General features: G+C 42.9%; 2 long non-coding RNA genes across 2 annotated transcripts in view; both read right to left on the bottom strand.

The window, feature by feature from the left end:
- Positions 1-14,586, bottom strand: part of LOC130155594 (uncharacterized) — a 47,398-nt gene extending 32,812 nt beyond the window's left edge. Inside the window, exons 1-2 of the long non-coding RNA XR_008824117.1 lie at positions 14,194-14,586; positions 3,879-4,041 (exon numbers count right to left, since the gene is read on the bottom strand). This is a non-coding gene — a long non-coding RNA (uncharacterized LOC130155594). The remainder of the gene's footprint in view (positions 1-3,878; positions 4,042-14,193) is intronic.
- LOC130155595 (uncharacterized) lies at positions 1,169-3,361 on the bottom strand. The gene is made up of 3 exons (XR_008824118.1): positions 3,023-3,361; positions 2,256-2,417; positions 1,169-1,258 (listed from the first exon to the last, which is right to left on the bottom strand). It is a non-coding gene; the product is annotated as an uncharacterized LOC130155595 (long non-coding RNA).
- Positions 14,587-20,608: the final 6,022 nt, after the last annotated feature.

Below are 20,608 nucleotides of genomic sequence, written 5' to 3'. Positions count from 1 at the left end.
TTCTGTGTTGCACTTTGTCCCGTGCTCTCTCATCCTGTCACTGGGCACTACTGAAGAGAGCCTGGCCCCATCCTCTTGACACTCACCCATAGGATATTTGTATACATGACAGCTGTGAAGAGCTGGGCTAACGATAATAGTTACCTCTGCTTTCTGAGAAAAAAAAAAAAAGCCTACAAATCTATGCTGAAGGAAAGAATGGCAGTTCCATCCCCCAGGAGAGCGGGAATAGATATTTGGTAGCCAAAAACATTGAGGATGAAGTACCATTCCACTTTCTTGGTGAGTCCAACCACCACCTACCTCCTTGCTGTGTCTTGTAAAATGGCTGTTTCCTACGGTAGTAAGGCACTAAGTGTGCGGAGAGAACCATACAGGACAATCAGAAGTTACCTCATTCTTACCAAAACTGATCGGAATTACATAACCAATGTTTTTTGAGAACCCTGCTAAATTTAATGCCTAAATCACTCCTTAAGTCCTTCTATTTAGGGTGTTGGCTGGCTGTAAATCTCCAAAGGTACCTAGTCAGTAGGAAATCCTGGCCAAAGTTTAAGCTACCTGAACAGAGTCCCAGGTGCTTGTGTGTATTTTAGGCACATAAAACAACCTTTAAACTCAGTTCATGAGTCCTTTCCTTGAACTGAAGGTTTCTGTTCTTAGGTGAGTCCCATAACCAAAACTGCCATCATAACAAATGCACAGGCATCTCCTTTCCTGGGTGTGGGTGGTTTTGATGCCTGCACTGGTTATAAGAAGCAATGTCCTGGAGAACATGAAATTTAGGAAGATGAGTAATGTATAAAGTGTGGAGGCAGTGAGAGATGATCCACATATTATGTGCTTTTATTTAATAATTTATAAATAAATATCAGCTTTCCCCAAACTGCCCCTCAGCCTAGCAATTATATGTTGGCTGATTTCTTGTTAGTGCTGTTCTTTTATAATAACAAACTGTTCCCAAAGCCTCACATACAGAGTTAGACAATCAAAGTACTGTGTGCAATTTTCCACTTAATTCATGCAGTTAGCTGCAATTAAAACAATACAATTCAAAGCCTTGTGTGTTTCTCTGAAAAAATACAAAACTTTGGTTGTTACTATTAATATATACAATCTACAAGAAAGAGTGAACAAAGCCCCTTTGTCTTGCCTGTTGTAGTAGAGTAATTTTCTTATACTTTTCCGTAGATGCCCTGGCAGTCATCAATATTTCTTTCAGTCACTGTTCTTCAAAAGACACACACTTTTCATTCAACTGCACAGAAAGAAAAGGAATTCAGTGGGCCAGATTCCCTCGGTGGTCAGATCTACCACCGCTGCTCAAGGAAGAATCTAGGTGAAGGTGCAGGGGTCTCATAAAGAAGAGAATCGAACCTATTTAGAAGGGAAGAGGTCACCATTTTAGGAGGAAGTAATCAAATTTCTGTGCAGCTTTTACCTAAGTATTTCATATTTCTGGAAAAGCAGTGTCTTTATGGCTAGTGATCTCTGCTCACCCACTTAATATAAAAAACATACCAAGTTTTAGTGTCACTATATAGCCATTCCTTTTTTGTTTTATGGGGCTTCACTAGTGAAACCTGGTGACAATATAATTAATATTATACCATTTTTGCATGTGCAAAAGAGAACTGAGGCTGCATCTTGCCCCACAAGAAAGTGATAGGCCATCCTAATAGAGCAGCTGTGACTGTCTCCCGTACCACCAAGCTCCCCCAATGCTGGGCAGATTTCCATCAGCCAAGAACACACTCTTGCTGCAGCATCCCTGCTGTCCAGAAGGATGCACTGTGTTTGTCCAAGTCTCATGATGTTTCCAGAGCTTCTGTGAGCAAGGTACATGTCAGCACTGTTCTGAGTAGAAGACTATACTCCTGAAGTGCTAGTCTTTGGTATGTTAATTTAGTATCTGCGCTCTAATTGTTGACAGAGGCTTTGATTCAGCCTACTCCTGCAACAGAATAACAAACCACTGACTTGGATCTGTACTCATTATTATTATCCCACCAACATAAATGAGCATTTCATTTAAGCTCAGTTCCTCAAGAGAGAACTATTGTGCCTACTTTGATAAGATGTTATGAAATTTATCCAAACATTTATCAAACTACGTGAAATCTTATTGGAAGAATATGTTCTGAGATGTTGTGAATAAAGTCCCTGAGGAAAAATTAACACCAAAATGTGTGTCAGAGAGAGAGAGACTCCTGAAGTCTGGTCCAAAGGGAATTCAAAGCTCATCTAGTGCTCACCTTTATTCTTTTATTCCAGTACACAACAGCAGAAAAAAGGGATGGCAAAGTGAAGAGCCAAAATCAGCATTTCTTTTCCAGAAAGGCAGAAGTCCCTGCCAAACCCAGCTCCAATTACAGAAACACTTTCCAGTATTTTCTTTCCTTCCAGTTACTGCAGTTCTACAAAGATGTTACACAGTGATGAATGACAAGGAAGGCAATTCACCAAACAAGGTACTTAATTCCACAGTTATTCTTATTAAAAGAAATGCTAATATCATATTCCTGGCATATGACTTTATGCTTGAAGAATCTTGTAATTTGCATACAATCTGGGTGAAAGAAACCTAGTTGAAAGACCACATCTCTAACTATTGATGAATGTTTCCAGCAAGTCTAACGAAAAAAAAAACCCTCAACCATCTCTGCTTGGCACATGTTTTTTCCAAATGTGTTTTCTTAGCTTAGCTCACTATAACAGAGATAACACCAGGCAGATAGCAACTGTAGGTGTTCTGTAATAAACATACTTTTCATAAGGCATTTCAGGGCAATTGGATTACTAACAAACTTTTTATAAAGTTAAACTTATCATCAATGTATACCAAGGATCATGTTATTACAGTAAACTATATACAGTAAGGCACTGTCCATGAAATCAAAGAGATATTTCATATCACTTTAATATACTGACATTATCGACTGACCTATAAATACTGATAACATTTTCATTATCATCTACACTTAACCTTCTTTATGCTTTCAAGTGCCCTTATGTCCAATACCTGAAAACATGTAATTCAGTTCCACAGAGTAGCTCCAAAAATCACATCAAGGAAGTTCTTTATTGGTTTCTCTCAATGACTTCCAGATTAAATCTGCTCTTCTATAAACACAGTAAAGGCTTTCTGTAAGTATCTAGTCTAAAAACACACGGTTGAAGTTAGTAGAGCTTTTCAATCCAGCAACAAAGGACCATGCAACTGGAACACAGCTAATAACTCTGCTGATGACACACATACCGGAACAAAAATACCAGTGCCGAGACCCTTAGTACCAGAAGAATAAAACCATATTTAAGAACTAAAAGAAGACTACAGAGCACACAAAAGGAATAGGTTTGTATATGAAAGTTTCTACCTTTTACCTACTCACTTTTCAAACATTTGGCTTCATTAAACTCCCAAGTATCAGTGCAAGAATGAGCATAAATGCCAGAATGCCAAGGTAAAGAAAAGGCAGACATTGTAAATCTGTTCACAGTAGTGTTCCAGATTGGTGCTAAAATAAGAGTTATGAGCTACATTCATTTCAAGTAAATATAAGAATATCTATACTCAGTTCAGGCCTTCTTTAGTCATCATCTACTTGGGAAGAAAGGAAGAAATTATAGCTTCTGTAGAACAGCATTCATTTTTCTCGGTGACAGAAAGTGAAAGCGTGAAAACCCTGGCCCTTCTCCAGTTCAAGTCAAGGAGAGTTAACATGTGCAAATCCCTGAGGGTGAGGTCTATCCAGCCTAACATGGCTGCGCTTACCCACACTGTAAGCTCCCAGATCAAAAGCAGCTGCCTCAAGCCTCTGGAAGAAGAAAGGTTTCACAACAAAATATTCTTCCAAATAGAGGTTGGGTGCACAAACTTAGCATTTCTCTTTGTGACAAAAGCTTTCTTCCTTAAAAGCTGCTAGAAGACATGATCTATACCAGTCCCACCAGAAGAGCAATAGAAACTTACAGTGACCTTTCAGACCCATGCATCTTGAATAGTTTCTGTTATGAATGGTTAAGCATTCTCCAGGCCTCCTAGAACAGGGAAACAAAGAAGAGAACTTTTTTTTTCACTCCAGAACCTCAGCATTTCCATCTAGCTTTCTATTCAAGTATTCCTACCCTTGGTTATTGATACGAAACAAACCCATGGATGTGCTGAATAATGTGAAATCATCAGCTAGTAAAATTAAACTAAGCTAGACAACGTTGCTATATTGAACAAAATAGATTCTTCCCTCAAACAGCAATGACAAGAGGAGACAGAAAAGCAAGAGGCGACAGAAAAGTGGCAGATGTGTGGTGACACAGACCTTCAGCTGGGGAGGCAAATGGGCAGGCCTTGGCAGTTGTATAAATTCTGTGGTTTGGTCCTGGACTTTGTGGCTTCAGCCTCAGGTCCCAATTCCTTACCACAAACCACCAGAGACCTCTCTGAGTAAATGCAAGGCCAGCTCCTTCTCAGCAGGCTCCATCAAATCTCAGTATCATTTATGCAAAAGGCCTCCAGCTTAAGCATCCTGCCATAAGCACGGTTATTCACCACTGCAATATGTAGGCACGAATTGGCTGGAGCGTAAGACCTGTTCAAGCCTGACGACTGGAGAAAATCCCCTGACTACCTCCCATCCATGCAGGCTGCCAGTCTTCCTGGACAGCCCCTTGAGAACATAATTCAGCTGCCTTCTCTCAATCAATTGACACGGAGCACTGCAGATTACTTAATATGGCTGTATTCCAGAAACATCCTGGAGACCTTAATCATGGTCCTCAGCAATGCTCGGCTAGGCACTTTGCATGCACTGGGCAAAAGGCAGCCTCTACACATCAGGGCTACCCTAAGGAAGGCCTGTCCGCTTGCAGCAGTACATGCAGAGCACCAGCTTTTGAACCACTCCATGCTTTAGGATGCCATTCCCAACATTTGAACATAGCTAACAGCCTCTGTTTCTGAACACTGGGAATGAGGCAAACCTGCATGAGCAGCAGTGCTCAAAGCCACCCAACCTATTGACACTAGAGCTAGACAGATGAAAGCCACATGCGGGGCAGCCCCTGCTTTGCATTTTGGTGCAGATGTACACAGAGAAAGGAGTGAGGGCAGAGCTGAGACAGTGGGAAGCTTGGAGAGAAGGAGGGTGTCTGTTACTTGAAACCACTCTAAAGCACATTACAAATCTGTTAAATCATTGTGGCTTACCCTGTATTTCAGAGTAAATTAGTAACTTTTCAGAGGGAGTGAAGAAACTACCATTCCACTTTTAAATAATGAAAATGCTAAAAAACCTACACTTAACAGCTCTAAAACTGCAGCAAGTCACCCACCAACACCCACTCCTCTTGTCAGCAGGCTTTTTTCAGCTTTGCCTATTATTTGTGTCAAGCCAGAGATGTTTAATGTTTGGTGTGCTTATCTGCGCAACTTTAAGGAGCCCCAATGTTACAGTATGTACCTGTGCCACTGACCTCTTTCCCCACAGTATTTTTATCTAAATAAGTAACAAACACAGAGTTTCCAAAATCATTTGGATTCACTGGCTCTGATTGCATAGCTGTAAAAAATCTGCTTTAAGATTAACATCCAATTTTATTCATGCCTCAGGCTTCACCACAGCATCTATTTTTGTAAGATTAACAGCAAGATCCCAGTTCTCCAGAAATGTAAAGAGTAACAGCCAAGTGTAAAAGGAAGATGATGTTTCCTAACCTGCCCTGCTCACATCCAGGAAGGTACATTTTCCTAGCCCTTTCCATGGTGGGTGTAATTTCTATTTGCATTTTTGCACCCACAACATGCAGCATGTGTATTAGTCCTTCTGCCTCCCATTAGCTGAAATGCATTTCTGATGAAACTGTGGGTGCCAAAAAATACTAACACAAATCTCACATGTGCAAATTGTCCTCTGAAAGACAGCTTTTACTCTGGAGGAGTTAAGAAACAGCCATCTTCCTGTACCTTGCACAACAGCATTTTGAATCATCTAACTTTAAAATACTTCAAGTATAGAAAATGAGCACTTGATATTTCAGCTAATCCATTTGAAATGAATATATATGAAAACACTTCTTTTTGAACATGGCAATTGGAAGACAAATTGAGGGCCATTTTTAACCTAAACAGCAGAAGAAAATTTGCTTTAAATAGTGCCTTTGGTATCTGTCAATTAGAGCTATTGCATTGCTGTCAACTTGCACTCCTTCTTTAGTTCCAGCTTTGCTTCATTCTACACAGATCCGTACAAATCAATTGTCTCTTGCAAACATGCACTAACCACTGGAAAGTGAAATTAATAAAGTGCGAGAAAAGCTGATTCATAAAGCTGACACTCCTGTGCCCAACAGCTCTGGGTTTATCCCCTCCAGCTAGCTGTTTGAGATAGGCAGGCAAAGTGGTAAAAGATTATCAAATTGCAACTGTCATTCCTGACAAAATGCATCTCAATGCTGGAAGGAATTTTAGGTTTTAAGCTAAAACACCACCCCAAAGGGTTCCTCAGAGCCTGTCAATATCTGTACCTTGGATGGAAAGCTACCACTGAGCGCAGTGTGTCCAACATATAGAACCTGCCACAAAATGAAGTTCTTCATAAGAAAGCTCATCTCAGTCTTGGTTGGTAACAATAACAAGGAGACAAGATGAGACCATCAGTCTCAATTGTGAAGACAATGTTTTCCTCCCATATTATTCTGTCTGTCATGTTCCCTTCAGGTTCCAAAGGAATCCCTGTCTCATACATCATTATTTCCCACAAAGCTTGAAAGCCTTCAGGGGGGGTTTCTTCCTGCCCACTGTACCAGCCTTGATGTCTGAGTACCTTCAGAACAGTGACAGAGGCCTCTGCCAGCAATAAAGGGGAACATCTGCATACCAATTAAACTGCTGAGCTCTGAAGAGTTAAAAAAAAAGGGGGGGGTGGGTAAGCCTTGAAAGTAAATCTGAGCCAAGTTCTAATTAATGCCCTAGGCCCCGATTCACCACAGCACTTAGGCATGTAGTTAACTTTAAGCATGTATTTAGTTCCATTGAAGTCAAAAGACAGCATCGAAGAGGCAAACTACATTAGCACAATTTAATACTCTTTGGGCTAATTAATCAACCATAAAAATTAACTATGAGAACTGTATTCCTTATTTCCCTTGCTGTGACATTTCCAGATAAAAATACTTGGATGTGGATGGAATAAGCAAAAAGCACTACCTTGTTTGGCTGTCATGGGCTGCTCAGTTCTACAGCTATGAAGGCCAGTCTCTAAGAGCAGCTAAAGAAAATGAGCTCTCTGCCCATCACAGCCTAATGTCTGTATCTTCTATGTGGTGGCAGCAAGAACGCACAAAAAGCACAGCCCTTGTCCTGAGGAGCAGTAATCTAAGAAACAAAAAGAACTGGCAACAGATGAGCAAAGCCGTCAGGAAATGGATGGCACATCAAACACGTATTTCCTTTTCTCTATAAAGAGGCATTTGTTCACTGCAGTGCATCAGTGTTAGTTGTGATGGGAGGTGGCAAGGACGGGCAGCAAATGGGGCTGGGTAAGTGAGGTAGGCTGAGAGCAGATGCGAGTTTGGAGACAGAACTGGTGAGGTTACCAAGAGAGGCACTGCCAGGCAGAGTGGGGGAGAGGAGCAGTGCTGATGGCTAAAGGGTAAGCAGACTAGAGCCTGGCCAAGCCCCAAATATAGGCAAGGGCTAAACTCTCCTTAATTGCAGTGGAGCAGGACTGACCCTGTAAAAAAAGCCCAAAGTGCAATCTCCACAAATAGCTGAATAGTCCCAGATATATCCAAACTTCTCCATTTGGTAAGCACAGTGTGGTGAATGGCTGCCAAAACTGCACCAACAATGTGCAGGCTAGATTTGGCCTGAACATGGTTTCCAAGGGCCCAATATGACTGATTTTTGAGCTCCTGTTGACTTCAGAAAGGCGACTGTACAATAACCATCCTGTAAATCAGGACAGAAGGAGAAAAGCTGGCTGGTAAGGGTCTTCTGACTAGGATTTCTGCAAAAATGAAACCACAGAAAGTTTGCCAGAGTACCATTAATGCTGGACTTATGAAAGCTAGGAAATCAAGAGCAGGGGACATAAACTCCTGGCTGATAATATTTCCTTATCTCATCCATTATGAAAACAAAAAAAAGAACAAAAACAACCCCCCAAAAATTAGAACGCCAGGAGCATAAAAGAAAGTACCAGCGCAGCTTTTCAGATTAACTTTGAATTTCCTTGCTTTCATTGGTTTAAGAGCTCTATTGTTACTCTCGTTTTTTTTAATTGCAGATACTAAAAATTCTTTTATCTTTCCAAGTCCTTATAGTCTGTTATATAAATACGTAATTAAAGCCTCTTTCAACTGGGTATAATTTACTTTATAGTTTACAACAGCTGCACTAGAGCTATTACAGTTTATCATTTAAAAGCCTAATTAGGGGCTTCTTAATTAGTGGATCCTTCAGTCACTAGACTGTGACTGTGTAAAAGACACTTGGCAGCTATCACGTTACAAATCTGCATTAAATGTTTGTGTGAAAACAGGGTGTGTACAAGTCCAAAAAGACATTCATTGTCCCTGCAGGTCAGCTCATCCGAAGGTACAAACCTCCACGCTACTTCTATGCTCTCCTGTCTAAGTGCACAGCTGGTCTGCACACAGCCTTTCCCTCCCGCACATGTTGGGAAACGTCAGCACATCCTGAGACAAGCCCCCAGCCTAGCTGAGCTGACCTGCTATGATAGTCCGCTCTGATGTGACCATTCTTGTGCTCAAACACAACCAACAGAGAGGATGGGACTGTGAGCACTGACTGCTCAGGCTGGCTCTCACACAGCTTACAAACACTCCAGCAAACACAGCTCCTCACTGCTGCCGCTCTCTCGCTCAGGAGCTGTGCACCATGCTGGATTCAGCGGGCAGTTCCTCTGTGGTGTTGAGAGTACTTGTATCACTAGAAGGGAAAACAGGGGAGCCAGTTACTGCCTCTCATTTATAGCCACCAACACGTATGTCTCATCAATCGCCAGCAAATTAGCAGTCAGTCACTGAAATTTTAAGTGCAACATTTGCCCAGAGGAAGGACTGTAACTCCTTCACCCTTCCCCCCCTTGAGTGGCATGGTGCAGGGGAGCGCTAGCTGGCGGAGCCCTAGCTACTCTTACAGAAATCACTCACTGGAACGAGCCTCATACCAGCTCAGGGCTCACAGGACCCACTGCTCAGTGAGCAAAGAGCTTGTCTAAACCATACCCTGGAGGACTGGTAGAGTTAAGTTTTCACCTGCTTGTAACACAGCAGCTGTGTTACAGAGGGTCAGATTTGGGGCCTGCCAGTATTTGGGATCACTGCTTTAAACAATACAGTGACAAAATCGTGAGGTTTTATTGACTGCAGGATAATATAAATCAGCTATTGAAAACCTGTATCATTAGCGCTGTTGCTTTCCAGTGGTGGATAGCTGCAGTAATGGATTGGCCTCTCCATCTCATCCTCCCACTGGAAAGCAACATATACAGGACTGATCAATAACCTGATCTGTTACTTGTAGACATGTCAGGTGCAAATATCTCCCTTTCTCAAAGGCTTTAAAGACCAGGTATTTTCGCAAAATTTTAGGCCAGGCAAGAAATTGCTTTGGATAAATTGTCATTATGGTGAACAGCATAACCAGATCTACCCACATTGTTACAAGGAAGTTTTAAATAGACAGGAAATAACTTTATTATATGCATGTAGTACTTTGTGGGGTCAACAGCTCAATATGTTCCTTTGCAACAGGATACATTCCCATTTGAAAAGCATTTTCTGTAATATCCACTAACTAGATTATTTTGTCATGGGGTTTGCCACTAATTTCTATAGCTGAAACCTTAAAATACCTTCAAAATCAATACCAAAATCTACTGCCGTTACTAGGGCCAGGATTTCATCCTATTATGTCACAACATATTACTCACTCAGTTTAGTGTTGCCAATCTGAAGCCAATGGAAACCCTACACGTCGCAGCCTTGTTTCCTCACGGGTCAGCAGAGAAGTGTTTAAGGGCCTTCCCTAGATAAACATAGTATTACTTTTACTCTATCAGTATGATTAAAGCATGTACATGTGTTTCTTCCCTTCACCCCACTCTCTGTCACTTGCAGAGGGGATATATTCAAGAAGATTATAAAGCAGGTCAGAGGGGAGCTGAAGCACAATTATTTCACAGTTATTATGTTACACTCTCCAAGGATGTCCATGGACATACAAAGAAGCGGATGTACGCCGAGTCCTGGCTGTACACCAAATCCTGCTGTGGCACTGACATCAAGGCAGTCTTTTTGGGGGAGAACAGACAAACACTAGCCAGGGCTTTCTGAAAGCCAAGCTGTCACCTTCTGAAAACCCTTGTGGCAAGCCACCTATGGACTCAACTGAGAACTTCCCGGGGCATCATATTTCTTTGAGCTGACCTTCCTAGAAAACTTTTCACTCCAAATTCCTGCAAATCCTTGCACCCTAGATCAAACATCCTTTTAAACAGGTCCTTGCTGTAACACTTACATCGTGTGGCCCACATGGCACTAGTACCTACTTGTTTCAGTAAGATCAGTGACATCCAAAGTGATGCCATGGAAATTATTTTACCTGACTGAATTTTGCATTGACTTCTGTGACACAAGAGCAGGGGTGGCCTTTCAGAAGAGTAACGTAGGTGCTGGGTTCAGGCAGCTACAACTGTAAAGTGGAAGTGAAGGATGAAGACAGAGGAGAAAACAACATCATGCCAATATGCTTTATTTTCAATTACCTTCTACCCAATTTGCCTGCTGGCCCCAAGCAAGTATCATGAACCTCCTTGTCTTTGCAGCAGGGCAGACACGCTGCACCCCAGCATGGAAAATGCTAGGAAAGCAGAGCAGCAGAGCAGCCAGTGGCTCAGCAAGGCCAAGGACCCTCTGGAGCACAGGGCCTGAGAAGCCAGGCAAATGTGGCACCACCATGGCTCCCAGCAGGACAGCTCACCACCTCAGCTCCCTCAGCACTGGGCACCATGATGAAGAATCCCAGCACCTGCGCTCAGCCCACCATCGACCCAACTGTACGGGATGGCAGCTGACCCTCTCCAACCCTGGGGCTGCTGCCTGAACCTTTGGGTTCAGAAGAAAGAAATGGATCCCTTTGGCAATCAAGAAACCTCTCTATATGGGGGCAGTATCATGGATTATCATTTTGTGTAGTTCTCTGCTGTTCTCCTCCCCGCTACCCCCCCCCCCTTTTTTTAATAAATGAAAACACATCAGAAGAGCTCAGCATCTTCTTTCAAAACTTCTCTAGTTCACTAACTTGTTCCAACCTCCATCACAGCTCTTTCCTTGTCAGCAACTGTACCACTGTGCTATACCTCTACCCACGCACAAATGCACTGGTTGAAGGTATGAACTGGAATCTCTCCGTTAAAGGAACAAGCAGGCATCCCAGAGACTGACACAGCTGCTATTTGCATGTAAAAGAGGAAAAAAAGGTGCATGACTGAGCCCAAATTAGCATGAGCAAAGCCTCTCATCGCATTTGCAAACTACAGCTTGCACAGTGGTGCTAATAGAGGTGCACACTTTCCTCACAAAGAAAGATTTCTATCTCAGCTATAAGGAAATGTGGCTGACAGTGGTTCTCAGAATTTAGCATCACATGAACTTTTAGATCCCTGTTTTCATAAAATTTAGAGTGCTAGAAAAAGAGAAACACAGTGGATGCAGGGTGAGCTAGATATACCCGGGTTTAATTTCATCTCCACTTCCAGCTTGATTCCTGAAGCTGGCTACCTCAGCGAAAGACATCTTTTCTAAGCCTCTATCACTTCTGTACCCCTAGATTTTTGAAGGCCCAGAAATATTCACAGTGCTTAGTGCATTTAAAATGAAAACCAGAAAAAGCAGGGCAAACGCAGATCTAACGCTCCATGTCTTATTTCCATCTTTTGAGAAACAAGGACTGTTAGCCTCTTTTCCACCATCAGCTCTTTCAAAAGGATGCTGTGGGGATTCATTTATGTCTGCAAAGTCTTGCTGAAGACACACACTACATAAACTATAAGTGTTCCAGATTTTAACACAATCTTTGTCTCTTTCTCTGGCTACACACATACCTAAGCACCCATGCCTGTGCACATACCTACTGAGTCACAAAAAGATTAGATGTCTCAGTAGACTATTTGAGCAGTGTGATTTTATTAAGAACTGTCCCCCAAACCAAACTGCATTTTGAGGTCTTGTTGCACAGAAGTTATAGACTCTGTTTACTTTATCATCATACTTTCATGGAAGCTGTTGGAACGATTCAGTGCCTTTTCTATTTCCTCAGTAGGTTTAGCTCATCTGAGAGACTAGAAAGAACAGTAAATGCAGACATTAATGGTAATAAAAATCAAAGCTAAGCCCTACATGAAGAGAATCAAATTCCAAAATGAAAAATTCGATTACACAGTACCTGTCTCCTGTCTTGACTTCCTCATTATACGTAGAAATTAACCCTGTCATTAAGTACTTTGATCAGGCTGTACATAAACAGCTTATAAAGGCATGAAATTTGCCACAGCAAGCAGGCAAATGAACAAGGGGAGAAATACTGACATTTGGGGCTGCTGTCAGACATCAAGTGCTCCTGCTCCCTCAGGGCCAAACTGCTAGAGTAAATGGGGTTACTCCAAGGATTAATTGCACCCTCCTGGATTGCACTACTTCCAGAAAGTTTCAGTAATAATATCTAAGAGGCTATCATTTGGAGATCAGCAGCATCTTTTTAAGATATTTGAGAGATTTTATAATTTGGGCCGTTGCAACTGTTCTTAGGCTAAAACTCAGTATTCCCAGCCCATGACTAAGATGAAGCACTATCCCCTTTTTAAAGTGTTCCAAGATCAAAAGAGGAAAAGCACTATTTAATTAGGAAAAGTTACAATCTAGCTACTCAGAATGAAGGCATCAGAGGAGAGGTGCCTGTGGTCAAATTGGTCCAGGTTTGCATTGCTCAGAAATGAGGTATGGCACCGTTTCACATACTCCAACTCCAAACATTCATCACTTAAATTTGAAGAATTTCCATGCACTAACACGTATTATAAGCAAGATTTCTGAGCAACTGAGAGGTTTTTTCTGTTTGTTTGTTTGTCAGGATTCTGGAGAAGTTGCTTTCTTCTGGGATGCATTTAACGCAATGTAACTTTACTTTCTTGTGATGTTATCTGAATTCCTTGCCCATATAGACTGCTACACAATCAGAGGTGGTCAGGCCAACGGGGCCTCTTCCCAGCTCTGCCCCTGGCCTGCCATGAGTCTCTTGCCATCTCTGAGCCCTGTTTTCAAGCAGCTATGTTTCCTGTTGGCTCTTCCCACCTCTTTGCTCAGGAGACCCTCAGCATGGAAATGGACTAAGGGTGGCCTGAGCACTGCCTGGGGACACTCCATTTTGTTTAGAAAGTGCAGTTCAGAAGCTTGCTTCTTTCTGCTTTCCTAGGTTAGTTGCAATGGGGTTTCTGGTAATTTGCCAGGTACAGTCGGCACAGGTGTAAAGGAGTAATCTTGACCCAAGAGAGGCAAAGGCAGGTTCCCATTGTCTTCAAGATGGCCAAGATTTTACCTTTAACATCCTAATAAAAGCTTGGAAAAACACTAAGCAACACCACAGATTATTTGTTTCTGTATGTATTGCTAAACATATTGCAGAACAGACATTTTATTATTCCTAGAAGCACTAAAGCCCAGTATTTCCTCCGCTTCTCACAATCCATTCTTTTATCCCATTGCTACAATTAGCTCCAGGACATTATAGCAAGACATTGTTCAAAACGGCTATCACCACAATTCAGACAAACTCAGTCCTAGACCAAAACAGCTCAGCCAGAATATCACAGGCATTGTCAAGCTTCCCAGCATACTGCTCTCACTCTATAAAACTGCATAACTGTTCTTACTCATGCTCCACATACCCGTTGTGTGCCCACAAAAATGGTCCTTTCTGGATCCACAAATACTCAGACACTCCTTTCTGTACAGTCATGCAAAGAATGTAACCATGCCACACCAATATGGGTATACACTAGGCAAATAATACTATAGATTTGAGTAGACTTGGAGGCTTTGACCTTAGCTACAGAGGGGGTGAACACTTTGAGGTAAAGGTCTGTAAAGGTGAGAGGATGAGCAGTCACTCACCAGCCAGGCAGAGATCAAGGGCTCGTAGGAGATGGGCAGCAGGGAGGAAAGGCGCTCACAGAAGGCAATTTGCAGAGGATGGAGTCAGTTGGCGGCAGCATTTTCACATCTGGCTGTAATGAACCAGACCAAGTTCTTTCAGCACATGTGTAGTCCCTAGTAATAAAGCAAATCAGACATTTCTTTTGAATTTGCAGTTCCTGTTCCAATTCATGTACTTAAGTATTGCTGGGTATTTTAGCTACACTAAAAGTTGCAGTAAGAGTGTACCTGAAATTCCTAGCAAACCTAGAAGTGCCTAACGATAGAGGCTGCAAATGCACATTACATATACCAACTACTATATCATTATCATTTGACACTTTTACAGTATGTCAGCTTCCTTTCTAAAAATAATTCACTATTAATAGCAAATTTACGTAACTAGCAGCATGCCAGGGATTTCTCACAGATACCACCCCATCCCTGAAGAATCCCCAGATTCAGCAAGGCAGTCAAATCTCATCTGCAAAGTCTTCCAGCGATTACTCTCTTTCATTCACCTCTTCAGTGGTCTGGAGTTTGCTCTTGCTCCTGCAGAACCAAATCCATCCTTCCTGGTGAGCTGCAGTATGCAGAGCGGATTAAGGGCTCTAGTCCCGACCGAGCAAGAAGTTTTCAGGCATGTCTTACCTTTAAGTGTATGTGTTGCGCCAGTAACCAATAGCACCACCTAAATGTACAGTCAAGCAGGTTGTTAAACACCTGTCTGTACAGCTGGTGCCATGAACTGGGAAAAATGCCTGGCACAGCTTTGGTGCTGCTCTAGAATCTTTCACAAGTAATGTACATCGGCACTGAAATGCATCACTCAGGAGAAGCGTAAACAAGAGGAGCAGAAGCAGCTACAGTGGCACTGCTTTTCAAAACACACTTGATGGCTGTTGGGAGTCAAGGTCTGAGCTTTGGTTTAGGTTTAAAACTGAACTTGGGAAGGAAGGCAAGTGCTCAGGGACCCAAAGGAGTCACAGAGGGTATGTGAAGAAGCCAACCTATCTAAACAACTTTCAAAGAATGGTAAAAATTGAAGTCAAGATAAACAAAGTTTTATTAAAGGTTTGGTTTTACTAAATCTTTGCTCCTGCTGTTAAACTGGATTAAAAGCAGTGTGGTGACTTTAATCCACTCATAACAAATCCCAGTCAAGGTCAACAGCATGTATCCAACTGCAGTTGGATTTGCCAGGTAGGAACGTCTGGCTGCAGGGCAAGGAATGGCAGTATGCCCTGCCACCCTTGCAGGAGACGAGGCCTGCAGCCCGAGTCTTGCAGGTATAACCAGGAAACTCAGCACCTGAAGCTGCCATTGGAGCTAATGGGAATTGCTGGTACTCAGCACCACTGAGGCTTTGTCCCTCGGAGAGGAATTTATGATTTTTCATGAGCTCATTGATTACAGCAGGAGTCTGCCACAAAGACACACCCTTGAAGGGAACTTAAGTTTTCAGTCCTCCCCTTGGAGTACATGCACACCTATGGGCTTCCCCGTATAAGTTGATGTATGAACCCCAGCCACACAATAGAGAAGTCAGTATGTCATGCATCTCCAGCGTTCCCATCAGGGAGAACCTCTCCAGACAGCTGCAGATTAAACTCAGGTCACACGGTGGGAAAACATCACTTTGTCAGGTCTAAGCCTTCCCGACAGCAGGCTAGGGCTTGTGGCTAGAAGAACATAGGCCTGTTGAAAAGCATGCTAAGTGCAATTACCTTCAGGAGGTGACGGATGGCAGGAAAGCCATACACAAAGTATTTCCAGACCTGAGTCAGAGAACAAAAGCACAAAGCTCCTTAGCACAAGGTCTAACTCCCTTTCATGTCTGCAGGCCTCAGAGGTGCTGTCAAGTGAAAGAGCATGAGTCATGGGTATCTACAACATCCCTTCTCAGAGTCTTTATCCTATCACTCTGCTATTGCTCCTCTGCTACACAGCCAGAAAGTCACAGAGAAATATTTCTTCCTCATTTTATCTACACATGCTCTCCAGCGACTGAATAGGAAAGAAAGCAGGAAGAAAAATAGAACAACTTTCAGAGGCCTGTCCCTTTTACAGAAGTCCTCGCTTCTTCATGAAAAGTATCATGGTGCACCTGCCGCAACTGCTTCCATTCAGAGCCATCTCTGTTGAGGTGTCTACTCAAAGATGCAGGAATCTTTTGGAAACAGGGCCTGGTGGCCCTCTCATTTTTTCTGCAGTCCGTATTTGAATTCAGACTCCATAGCTTCTGATTGCTGGCTAGGAAGAACCGATAATGACATGCTACAGGTTTCTTAACAAAATAAAAGTCTTGCCTTTTGGAAGTCTCTCCCCTTTTTCTTTTGCTCCAAAGAGACTTTATGGGTAGTAGCACAGGGCAGATCTTCAGTGACTGTAAATGGACAGCGCTCTGTTGAATTTCTTGATTGGTGGTTATTTACACCACCCAAAGATCCTGTATACCACCTGAGCCACTGCTTTGCATATCATACACTTTCTTCCTCAACAAGATTAGGTATCATGAATTAGAGAACAGAGTCAATAAGAATCAATACAGTTTTAAACTGGGCATTTTGGCTTTCATGGTGTAAAAATTATTTGTGGCGCTTGGGCACTTGGTTCTCAAGTAAACAGCCTAACAAAAGCTAAAGACTGCTGATCTGAAATTTTTAGTGCTTGGCATTTAAAAAGCTCTTCAGAAGACACCTGACGAACCAAGTATTTAACCTTTGAAGAAAATGTTTTTTTTGGGGGGGAGTCAGGGGAATGTTTTTCAAGTAGTTGGTGGAACAGAGGTGCTCATGATTTTCCTAGAATGTATGTGAAAATTAACCAAACAGCTCCAGGACTAGCAGACCGCTGCAGCCAGGTCCCTTATTCATCTGTGTCCAAAGGCTGGATTCTGTGGTATGAAGAAGGCACAAGCCATGGCTGACATTTCCCTGTACCTGAGACCGTCGTGACATCTCTCTCAACTGCCTCTTTTCACAGCCTCTCCTCTCCTGGGCCTATCTTCATTTTCTTCCCTACCTCCCACATAGGTATTTTCATTGAATTTGGTCAAAAAGGTATCAGAATCATAGAACCTTAGAATTGTTTAGGTTGGAAAAGACCTTTGAGATCATTAAGGGTAACCATTAACCCAAGACTGCTGAGTCCATCTCTAAACCATGTCCCTAAGTGCCACATCTGCAAGTCTTTTAAATACCTCCAGGGATGATGATTCCACCACCTCCCTGGGCAGCCTGTTCCAATGCTTGACCACCCTTTTCATGGAGAAATTTTTCCTAATACCCAATCTAAACCTCCCCTGGCATAACTTGAGGCCATTTCTTCTTGTCCTGTCACTTGTTATCTGGGAGAAGAGACTGTCCCAGGTAGTTGTAGGGAGCAGTAAGGTTCCCCTTGAGCCCCTGCTTCTCCAAACTAAACAGCCTCAGTTCCCTCACCCACTCCTCATCAGAGTTGTGCTAAAGACCCTTCACCAGCTTCCTTGGCCTTCTTCTCTGGACATGCTCCAGCATCTTATTGTCTTTCTTGTAGTGAGTGGCCCAAAAATGAACACAGTATTTGAGGTGCAGCCTCATCAGTACAGTGAGACAATCACTTTCCTTGTCCTGCTGGCCACACTATTTTGGATACAAGCCAGGGTGCTGTTGACCTTGGCCACCTGGGCACACTGCTGACTCACATTCAGGCAGCTGTTGACCAGCACTCCCAGGTCCTTTTTCTCTGGGCAGCTTTCCAGCCACTCTTTCCCAAGCTTGTAGCGTTGTGTGGAGTTGTTGAGACCCAAGTGCAGGACCCAGCACTGAGCCTTGTTGAACCTTATACAAGTGGCCTTGGCCCATCGGTCCAGCCTGTCCCGATCCCGCTGCAGAGCCTTCCTGCCATCAAGCAGATCAACACCCCCCCCACACCCCCAACTTGGTGTCATTTGCAAACTTACTGAGGATGCACTTGATCCCCTCATCCAGATTATTGATTAAGTTACTAAACAGGACTGGCCCCAGTACTGAGCACTGGGGAACACAGCTTGTGACCAGCCACCAGCTGGATGTAACTCCATTTCCAACCACCTGTCAAATTTGGATGAAACTAGGCAAGGTGGCCAGAATCATCCAGGAGGGAAGGCACACTTGCACTGGAGGCCAGATCTTAGTGGCATGCTGAAAACTTCCCCAGCTGTTCAGCACCTGCATTGCTGTAACCCTGAAGAAGAGCTTCATCACACCTCCACAGTACAAGGTGCTCCACAGAAAAGAGCAGTCCTGGCCAATCCTGTGCCCTAGAGACTGCCTCAGCACCAGCCCAGTACTCCAGAGTAGCTGTATACTCCAGAGGCAGCCACTCCAAGCAGTAATGTAGGAACAACCATCTTCTGCAGACGGAAGCCCACCTCTTGCTGCAGCAATGGGCTTCAGCAAGACACAGGGCACTTTCATATGGACAAAGGTAGGGATGGGCATTCCCATCCTTCTTTTTAATTCCAATATGCAAAACCCAGCTACCTGTGAGAAGATTAGATCTAATCCAACAGGCCACTTACTTCCTCCTGACAGCTAAGCTTCCATTGTACGGTCAGCACATTAAATGAGATTTCAATGTGGGCAAGCAGGAAGCCAGACACAAGTCTAGAAGTAAGGGGGTTTATTTCTTACTGACCAGCTTGATAGCAGAAGTGCCATGGTCATTCTTTCTAATTTCAGGGACCTTTTAAATAAAGTTCCACTCCAGAAGCCAAGCATGAAAGGAGAGGAATGAAAACTCTTTGATAGATAAGATATTACAAGAGACTGTCAGAAGCTTGGTAGAGGAATGAAGTAACACTCTGGATACTGTCATTGAAAACAATAATGAAAGAGTACACCATTTTCTTAACTGAAGTACTATCAAATCTATGTTACTGCCACACAACATATTTTTCCTCCAAAGGTGCCAATTTCAAGCTATGACTATTGATCTCTATCTAACACTCAAAATTAACTGCACTACTAAGGAAAACTGGCACCTAATCGTTTGAGAACATCAAACAGTAAAAAGCCAATGGGGTCAAATCAAGGTCAGAATTTGATGAGTAGGGTGTCAGAAATTTAATCCATTTTGTCTAAGATAATGTATAGAGCCAGTATTGGGGTTTTTTTCCTTTCTTTTCTGTAATTTTTTTAAGCCAGCTTCTCTCAAAAATATCACAAAACCAGACCTCAACTTTTTTTATGAACTTTTTTCCATGACTGGAGAGAGAAAAGATTAAACGGACTGAAACACAGATGGCAATTATGCCTCTGTTTATTTCCTAATGAGTCACAAGATTATTTTTTGCCTTCTGCCACATCATTTCAGAATACAAGAAAACCATATCTTGAAGGAGACTTGAGGAGACAAAATAACACTGTTAAAAGTCCCAGTCCAGTAAGATACTTAAGTGCATTTTTAAAAAAACCCCAAACCTTTAACCATGAGTGAAGTCCCATTCACTTAAACTCAAATTCAGAAATGATGGGTAAATCTGTTCCACCAACTGGTGAATGTGGTGACTATCAAAATCGTTAGTGGTCTCATGACAAAATATTCAACAGCTGTCATAGTGACATGTTGCATTTACATGTCAGTATTTGAAGAAAATTAAGTCCAGAACTACAGCTAAAAAGGCTTTTCATCTGCCTCACCACCACTGCCTGCGATGCCCATGCCCTCAAAACACCTCCCACTTGAGTCCATATCCCCCGCCTTGCCTACCCAGGACATCCCCCAGCCTTAGACTTGGCCGAACTTGCATCCAGACTGAAATCCAGACCCAGAGAGCCTGGATACCTCCCATACTAGAGGCAGTACAGCTGTGAGCACACTGACCCAGTGCCAACTGGGCTATCAAACTTGGCTGTGGCCACTTTCTTTGAAAACCCAGGCTAAGTGACTTGACAGTGGCAACACCTTCTGGTGCTCCTATCACAGTCTAGCAATTAGTATGCTCTTGAAAGAAAGCAAAAGATCTGTATTCTTCGGTTCAGACCCATGTCTCTCACCTCCTCAGAAGGTGCCTTAAGCACAGGGCTTTGGATAGGGGACTCCCCTCTTATCCAACTGAAATCATGCAACAAAAATTCAGGCTTTGATCCTAAAAGGGCTGAATTTTCAGCCCAGTGATTAGGACACATGGCTGGAAGAGATAAATCCTTTATCTGAGGACTTTTCATATGTTTTAGGCAGTAACTGGGGGTGTTTAATATGGATTTGGATGTCGTCAGGAAGAGTCTGACTGTGACCTCCCACCTCCTACCAGAACACACAATATGCAAAAGAGGATCCATTTTAAAGGGAGAGCAAGACATACGCTCCTCTCTGAAACAGTGCTACCTCCGTGCTGGAACATGCTTGCTTTCTGCAGTAGCAGGTGAAG

Source organism: Falco biarmicus, chromosome 9 (assembly GCF_023638135.1).
Source record: "Falco biarmicus isolate bFalBia1 chromosome 9, bFalBia1.pri, whole genome shotgun sequence".
Classification (NCBI taxonomy): Eukaryota; Metazoa; Chordata; class Aves; order Falconiformes; family Falconidae; genus Falco; species Falco biarmicus.
Note: the sequence above shows the minus strand (reverse complement) of the source record. Positions and strands in the feature narration are given on the sequence as shown.